Raw genomic sequence first — 9,234 nt, 5'->3', positions numbered from 1 at the left:
GCAGATGTGAGCAGGACCTCGCAGTCCTCCCAGTTCGAGATGGCGTGCTATCCCGGGGGAGGGGGGGGGGTCCAAAGGGCAGCCGAAAAGGATGTTGGAGAGTGTGGCGTGAGGGTCACCGCATAGGGAGCATGCAGGGGACGTGGCACAATAGTGGGATAACAGCTGAGGGGATGACGGAGAGCGGGTCTCGAGGCGTCTGAAGAGGATCTCTTGGGAGTGCGTAAGAGAGGGGTCGGGAGGGGTTAAGTCCGACGTTCCAAACGGAGTATTTGCGTGAGCTCCGCAAAGGTGTGCGCCCGCTCCCTCGAGAATCCTGGATCGAGACTGTCCTGAGCCTGGCAGATGAAACCTCGGTAGCTCTACCTTGCGCGGTAAATTTTGGGTAGGTGTATAAAACAATTGCCAGGCAGGGGTGTGAATCCTGCCCTTGGCAAAGTTATAGCTGTTATGGAGTCGCTGAAGATGTATTGGGCGTAAGAATGTGCAAGGGCTAGGGCGATGGCGGTCTCCTCTGCCTCCTTGGGCGTAGAGCACGAGGGAAGACGGTGAGTTAGGGGGTGGGGAAGGGTTTGATTGCAGGCGACTGCTACTGCATCATGCACTGTACATGCGGCGACTACCCAAACATCATCGTAGGCTTGCCCATAATATTTATGGAGGGCATCAGCGCGAGGTTCGCGTCGAGGGATATGATATTGGGAATTGACGTTTCGAGGAAGGGGTTTCAAAACGTGAGGTGTAGGGATGTTTCGAGGGATGGCTATTAGGGTTGACTGATTAGCGGGTATGTTGATGCGAAGGGAGGAAAGTATATGGCGGCAAGTGGCGCTCGTGACAAGTCTAAAGTACTGTGTCTGAAGGTGCGCGTCAACTAGTTCCTGAATGGTGTTATGCATGCCTAGTGCAAGAATTTTGGCTGTGCTAGTACTACGAGGTAGGTTTGGGGCTGCCTTAGTCGCAAGGCGGATCATTGCCTTAACGCGTTCGGTTTCTGGGCGGTTCAATTTGAGATATTGGGTTGCGTATAGAATCCGGCTAAGCGTAAATGCATGCACTACTTTCATGTTGTCCCCTTCGCCTAAACCCTTCTTAAGGGAGAATACTCGGCGTAGAAGGAGTAACGCGGATTACGTGGAGGCCTTGAGTTTTTTAAGGGTATGTTCATGTCTTCAAAAAACCTGCAGCTAAAGGCCAAGGATTGAGAGGGCGGGTGTGATGTGGATAGGGAATCCTTTGAAACCAATTTTGATGGGAGAGTTAGCTCTAGATTTTGGCCTAATTAAGAAGAGCGCGGACTTAGAGGGGGAACATTGAAGCCCGATCGATGACGCTTGAGAGGAGATGGTGTCTGCTGCTAACTGAAGAGGTTCCTCAATTTCCCCGCCAGAGCCATGAGTGGTCCATGTGGTAATATCATCAGCATAGAGGGTATGTTTTAGGTGTGGGATTACAGCCAGTTTGTGAGCTAGGGGAATGACAGCAACGTTAAAGAAAAGAGGAGAAAGGACCACCCCTTGAGGGGTTCCGAGCTCTCCAAGTTTATAAGGGGGTGTGGTACTCTGAACTATGTGCAGGAAGCCAGTCCGGCCCGAGCGAAAGGCGCGAGCGTAGTGGTAGGTTTTAGGGCCTACCTGTAGAGCCTGCAGTGCCCATAAGAGGCATCGTGTAGAATTCTGTCAAATGCCTTGGTGAGGTCAACTGCCAGGATAGCTATAGTGTGGTGGGGGACGGTATCATCAAGCACGTCATGTGTAATTTGAAGAAGTGCATCCTGCGCAGATAGCTGCACACGAAATCCGAGCATACTGTGGGGAAAAGGTGGTTGCCTTCCATGCACGCTGTTAGCCGAGCAGGAATTATGTGCTCGAAGACCTTGCTTAGACAGCATGTAAGAGAATTGGTGCGGATGGTTTCTACGGTGATAGGCTTGTGGGGTTTTGGAATAAAGATGATTTTTCCATGCTTCCAATAGGCAGAGAGAGTACCTGCCTCCCAACGTTCATTAAAGTAGTTGACTAAGTCAGGGATGGAAGCTACGTCAAGATTTCGGATAGATGCATTGGTAATTTTGTCGTCTCCGGAAGCGGTATACCGTAATTTCAATAGAGCGGCACGAAATTCTGATTCTGTAATATGGGCGTCAAGCTCAGGTTGGGGTGGACCCGAATAATTGGGATTCTTGCTAGGGAGACCGGGGGTGGGTATAGGTGCATTTTGACCTGCGCGAGGAAGGTGTCGGCGTCCTGTCGATGGTTGTGAGCGAGGCGGCGAATGCTAAGGCGCGTCTGGAATTTGGATTGCGTGCGGTCTAGCATGTGCCGTAACAGGTTCCAAGCACGTGTTGTGGAGAGATTGCCGCGGAGACCGTCACAAACTTGAACCCAGTTGGCTTTGCAAAGAGTGGCACTACAGTGTTCTGATTGAGATTAAATGCGGGCAAGTTTGAGTTTTAGTCTTCTATCATGCTTCTGAGTTTTCCATATTAGCGTTATGTTGTCCTGTGCAAGGAGGAGGTGGGCGAGCTTGCTGTCAATAACAGGGTTGTCTGGGGTACAGTCGAGCGTTTGAGTGTGTTGGCGAATGTCTCTTTGCAACTGAATAATCCAGCTGTCTAGGTCAAAGGAGGCCTGTGTTGGCTGCGCTTGCCTAAATTTGCGGATTGCGTCCCAATTAGTGCGCTTGATGGTAAAATTGCGCTCAGATCGGCGATAGTTTAGAGTTAGGCGAATTAGGTGCTGATTGCTGCTAAGTGTGGATAGCATTCTTTCCCACTGCATGTGGTCCATGTTTCTACAAAGCGTAAGGCCTGGGCTAGTACCGGCAGTAACACTGTTACCAATCCGTGTAGGTAAGCTGAAATCATTAAAGATGGTCAGGTGGAGCACCAGCGTTTCATTGTGTAAAACTGTTCCTCTGTGGTTGGTGCGCAAATACCCCAGTCCACGTGAGCGCAAATAAAATCGCCGGCAATAAGTAGGGGGTTTGATCCGGCCAAATAGGCTGCGGATTTGAGAAGTGAGGGGAGTAGTTTAATTGGCTGACGTGGGAGAAGGTAGCAGTTAACAAAGAACAGGAGGGATTTTGCAGGGGTCGGCGGTAAATTTTCAATAAGGCTGCGAGCGATAGGGCAGCTAATTACGTGCTCCACGTAATGCAAGCATTTACAGTCGCATGTGACCACCTGAGGAAGATCAGTGGGGTATGAGGGGACAAAAGCGTATCCTGGCAGTGGCCTGCAAACATTGGCGACCTGAATGCGATAATGTCTGGTGGGGATGACGAACTTGCGATAGTTTGCTGCAGAAGATTGCACTTTCACCGAAAGCTCCTGCAATTCCACTAAATATTCTGTAAAGAATTATGGCCCGTCGGAGGAGCCATGTTGTAGGGTATTGAAGGGAAGGAGGGGTGTGGAGAGTGGGACTGTGGGAGGATAGTCCGTTGAGAATCCAGGAGTGAGGCGAGTTGAGCGCTCCTCTAATTTGGTCATAATGCTAGAGATGACGCTATCCATTAGACGGGTAATGGTAGCTTCAATCATAAGCTGACACTGTACAGTGACCTGCGCAGTGATGCGCTCTGTGAGCCTGGCTTGCAAGTTTTATGCGAAGTCCTGAAATTTCGCGTCTAGGTCTATTGGTTCGACTGGGTTCTCATCAGGCCTGCCTTTTTTGGGGGGGGGGGGGGGGAGATTGGGAGGGCTAGGCGTATTGGGTGGGTGTAGGGGATGGGGGTAGTTGATGGGGATATAGAAAAGAGGTGGCGGTAGAGAAGGCTGCCCTGAGCTGCTTTACCACTTACCGCAGAGCCTTCACGTCCGGGTAATGTGAGGTCCTGGTGTTCGTCTCGGCAGCCTTGGAGGTTCATGTTGCAGTAGACGGGAGGGTCGTTTGCAGCGGAGGAAAGTCATTCTTGTTCGTTTGTAGGGGGGGAAAGTCGTTCTTGTTAGGGGGCATTGCCTTCTGGGGAGATGGTTTGCGTGGTTTGGCGGTGCAATTCCTTGCCTTGCGCGATCCGGTGCCTGTCAGGTGCTGGCTTCCACAGAGAATGCTGGTCGGGATGCAGGAGGGCAGATCTTGCATTTCACGCTTGTCTCTGCACCACAGACACACACCAGTCTTGGGGTGCGGGCACACGTCATACCTATGACCCGGCCGATGACAGTTCGTGCACTCGTCTGGACTTTCCTTGTACGGCGTGTATCCGTACACTACACTCATGTAGCGTATGGTATGGGGGACTGGTCCGTGCGCAAAGGTGATCAGTACGGAATGAGTCCTACCCATTCTGCGTGCTGCAATGATATCAGCGTACGGGTTACGGGTCTGGAGGTCCAGTAGCATCTGCTCCGGCGTCTCCTACCAGTAGGCTTGCGAGATGACTCCACGCAGAGCAGCCGCCGGCGGTGCAATGTAGGCTGCGACAGGGTAAGCGGTCTCTTGGAAGACCACTTCCTTGAGCTGGACAAGGTGAAGGGCGGTTGTCTCGTGCGGGGTAGTGACCATGAAGGTTTTATTCGTAGGGTGGACCCTCAGGTGAACATCTCTGAGGTCACGACCAGCGGCGCTGACTTGCAGGACTTGCTGGAGTGGCTGCGCCGTGGTGCTTTGCAAAGCAAGGCCTCCTCTTGGTCGGTAAAGGACCCGTATAGTGCCGGGAGGGAGTGAAGCAATTTATTTCGTTCGAATTGCGACTGTGTGCGTCACACGCAGCTGTTCTTTTTGAGGCCTGCATGTAGGCTTAGCCGAAGGGGTGGAGAACGCGGACGCCGTAGGCTTAGATGGAAAAGACGCTGCTTGATGGGATATGGCCAGCGTTTCCGCGCTTGAGATTCTACCCTTGTACGCGCAGAGTATCGGTGTCCACTGACTGGGACGAAGGTCTTCGCCCTGTGCATGCACCTCCATGGCTGTTGGGTTTAGGTGCGCTGCCAGTGAGTGAGCAACGCAGCGCGCCAGCGAGGCTCGCCTCGATCAGGCGAGGCTTAGCGCAGCGGGCAGCTGGCGGAGACGTTTACACTTATCAGTTTCATTTCATTTCATTTTATTTCCTTAAAGGCGCCAAGACTGGGGTATTACATAACGGACGATTCACAGTTCTTGTGAGTCATCAGACACATCCAAAAGATGGTAACGGTTAGAGCCCGTGTACCTTACTGGATCCGTTGAGGGTCTTGATAGGTCCTTGAGAATATTTAACTGGACACAGGAGCCAGAAGTTGGCGGAGTCGATGCGAGACGCGTCCGCTCACTTGGGCCTCCTACCGGCACTCCCCCACCGTCTGGAAGACGTTGAAGTAACCAGCGTTAGCTTTATTGGCTGTGCGTAAAACGAAAGTCTCCCCATCCAGAGTTCCGGCGTTCGAATCCGACCGCGGCGGCAGCGTTTTGATGGATGCAAAACGCATAGGCGCCCGAGTGCTGTGCGATGCGATATCAGTGCGCGTTAAAGATCCACAGTTAGCCGAAATTGTTCCTGAGCCCTTCACTACGGCACCTCTTTCTTCCTTTGTTCTTTCACTCCCTCTTATATCGCTTCCCTTACGGATCGGTTCAGGTGTCCGCCGATATGTGAGATACATATTGCGCCGTTTCCTTTCCCCAAAACCCAATCTTCATTTATATTTACGCATCCAGCGGGGCCAGTGAAGAAAACCCTGAGCAGTTCGCGAAAGTAAACCAACTTTTTCACCTAGCGGAGCGATCCACGCCTGGCGTCATCTATAAGAGAAATTACGAGGCACGTGCACCCGTTGTCGAGCTTCGCCCCCTCAGCATACGTCCGAAACGGAATTTGCTTCATGGGTGGTGGGGGGGGGGGGGGGGGGTCAAGGTGGACCTAGATTACAGCTTGCGATGCGATATGGTAATGCTTCAATTTGTAATTGGATGTATACAATGTCTGCCTAATATTTAATTTTGGTTTTATTTCTATACCATTAACCGTATAGTTTTATTTGCCTACCAAATTCGGTACACAACGGTCCCCGGATGGGTGTCTCTTGTTGTCGGAGTATATATATAGTTTAACGAATGTATGCATTGTATCCGCCTCTACAAATCTCAATGCAAGATGTGATGTTTTCTGGTTGGTGCCACTGATGGCGCGGTGATCTCAGGCTGGTAGCAGACCTCACGAAATCTCCAAACGTGACGAGTAAATGCTAACGCTTTTAAAAAATATAGTAGTTTGCATCTGATATCTATTCCTTAAAAACTGGCAACGCAGTTGTTATATTCTTTACTTGAATTGTGCTGCTTACCTCTACCAAAGTGTCTGCTGACGGTTAATTGTTTTGTACTTTATGGTCAGTACATAAACATCGCCCTCAACTTCAAGCCTGCTGTGCAAACCTTAACAAGCATAAATTTCTAGCAGTTGCTTAAATTGAGCCTGAATATTCTCAGTGACGGTTCACACACTCTAGTGTACTAAAAAGTATAGAATATATAAATTCTGTACAGCAGTAAAAATATGTTACTCTGAGAGCTGTCCTAAAATATAAAACCTGGAAGCAATTTCAAATAGCGTCGGTGATACAACTACAGTATCATCGTCATCTGCATAACTACGTCCAATGCAATAGAACGGCCTCTCTCACATCGACCCTGTTAACATTGTCATGTGCCAGCCATGACCATCGCGTTCCAGCAAACTTCTCCTTATCTTCTGCTCAAGTGACCTTTTCACTGCTCGAACTACGTTTGTGCCTCTGGGAACACAGAAAGTTCTTTAAGGGTCCACCGGTTATCTTCCCTTTGCTTTTACGAGCTTTTTTCTTCTAGATTTCGAATAAGCTAACAATGAATCGACATGGCACCTTCAACTTTTCTGCTCTCCCCTTCTGTAAAAGTGGTACTGACACAGAATCCTTGGTAGCTGTTGATTAGCCCTGAAAGAGGACTACGGGCCTAGTCGTTATCAAAATAGCTGTAAACGCCTTTACGAAGCGTTAGTAATGAATTTAAAACTACTTTGTGCCCACAGTTTCGGTCTCGCTTGACCCCATCGTTTAAACGAACCTTAACAAGAGAGTCCACCGGCCAACCTGGACTAGCACAATACTGATGACATCGGCGTCGCCGGCAAGCACTTGCTGTTCGTGAGAGCGCCGCAGGGTTTAGGTGACGCCGCAATAATTGCGCCATGCGCGTTGAGGTCAATCGATGCAGGTGGAAATGCAGAGCGGCTCCTTGGACAAGCTTCATAATCATATGAGATCATGTTCCACTCTCCGGCAAGTTTAACTTCCTAGAAGGAAACTTTTTATGCTCATGAAAAAAATCAAATAGTTCGTTCGCGTTCGAAATTAGGCGTCAGTACCCCTTTGTCGGGTACCACCACTTACTGTCACTTTCCTTTCAACCGCACTCTATGCTTTCCTCAATATAGGCTCACTCCTTTTCTTTAATTTCAACGTTCCTTTCCAATCGGTCAGTACCAAAGGCATACACTGGTAGACATTCCTACTGAGGGATATTGGTGAACTGCTATTACGTGCCAGTGCCTCTAAAATTCACTCCGCCCCATTCCCATTCTCACTTATGTTTCACTCTCGTGGTCAGGTCCTGATCTGCGGCTACGACCTTCCCTAGCTAGATATATTCCTTTACCACTTCCAATGCTTGGCTGACTTTCGTAAATTATTATCTTTTCATACTTTGAACATCGCATTAAATTTATTAACATTATTCTTGCGCCGCCTATGTGCTAGATCCGGTTTCGCAATTCAGCCCTTGAGTTAATAAGAAAGGCAACCTCACCAGCTAAGTCCAGATTGATAAAGCAGTCTCTATTAGCTTTTTCTTGAACTCTTCTGAAGCCATTCATTTCAATACTTCGCTTAAAGACGCCATGAGTAGTACTGCAGAAATTGTGCCTCCTTGCCTGACAACGCTGCTTTATGGTATTGTATCGCTTTCTGTGTTGACTATAACCGCTGTCCAACCGCTATACATATTCTCCAGTATGTTTACATATGACGTCTGCCCGCTGCTGTGGCTCAGGGATTTGGTGCTGGTATCCTGACTTTAAAGGGGCTGGGACATCAAATTTTCTGGCCATACATAATAAGCTTGTTATGGGCTTCCTCTGTATGTAAGGTCACCCACGGCGAATTATTGGACGCAACAAGCGCTTATGATATATTCTAATTGAGCTCCAAAGAGTCCCTAAGTGCTCTTTCTCCAAATGGAGGTCCATCGCTAGCGCTATAGGTGGTGCCGTAGAGACCTTGGTACGATATCAGTGAATAGCAGTGACATCACAACACAGTAACGTGACGTACTCTGAACGGCGACGCGCAACATCGTCGAGGCGCTGCTTCTGCGACTCAGTGTTCGGTGTGCTGATCGGCATATATGCCGTTGCTGACGCACCAGCCAGCACCTTATATCGGCGGCCGAGCCAAACCTTCACGTCGATGAGGCAATGACTCTCTTGCTTGTACTTTCTCCGTAATACGTATAACGGATACGAGCGACTACATTTCGTATCTACACCCTTCGACTCACCTGCAATACGAATAGGTCTAGCCAGTTCGCCATGTTCGTATGTGCAATGTCTGCGATTGTGGATAGCGAGTTCGAAAGTTTAAGCGGATACATATGATCATAGAATGTAGTTTTGACAACAGTGACCTGAAATCGAGGATTGTTTACATCTTAGGACGGAAATACATAAAGCGGGAAGCGGCGCTGCTAGGCGCTGCGACCCAATCTGTCGGTCAATGCTGCAGGCGCAAGCGGCGGCAGCTACAGTCGTCGGCGTCGCTTGAGGGCTACAAATTAGGCCATTTTGTTTATCTCAAATATGTGCCGAACATACCTCTAGATAAATCAATTTAAATTCAAGTACTGGATATATCAGAAAAAGTAAAAAAAGCTGTTACGATTCAGAAACGCCGGTCATACGCGTTGTCAACAATCTGGCTATGAAGCATTCCACAGGTTGGCGCTCGCATTCTTCGGTGATTCTTGCATAGGTATTGCACGGCGCAAACAAATAAACACGCCACCGGAGCAAACGAGATGAGCTTGCTTAACCTAAGCGAAACGCAGCTTGCAATTAATGCCGAACTAACGCGCAATTGCTGCCGGTATACAGACGCAGATATGTAAACAAAAGTAGCGCCGAGATGCAGTCGTCATGGTCGCATTCCTAGAAGAGTTACGTACCCGTGCGGTTAATTCTGAGCCGTGTACAATTGTCTGGAGGCATTCATATTGTCAC

The sequence above is a fragment of the Amblyomma americanum genome, chromosome 9 (assembly GCF_052857255.1).
Source record: "Amblyomma americanum isolate KBUSLIRL-KWMA chromosome 9, ASM5285725v1, whole genome shotgun sequence".
NCBI lineage: Eukaryota > Metazoa > Arthropoda > Arachnida > Ixodida > Ixodidae > Amblyomma > Amblyomma americanum.
This window is presented reverse-complemented; position numbering follows the sequence as displayed.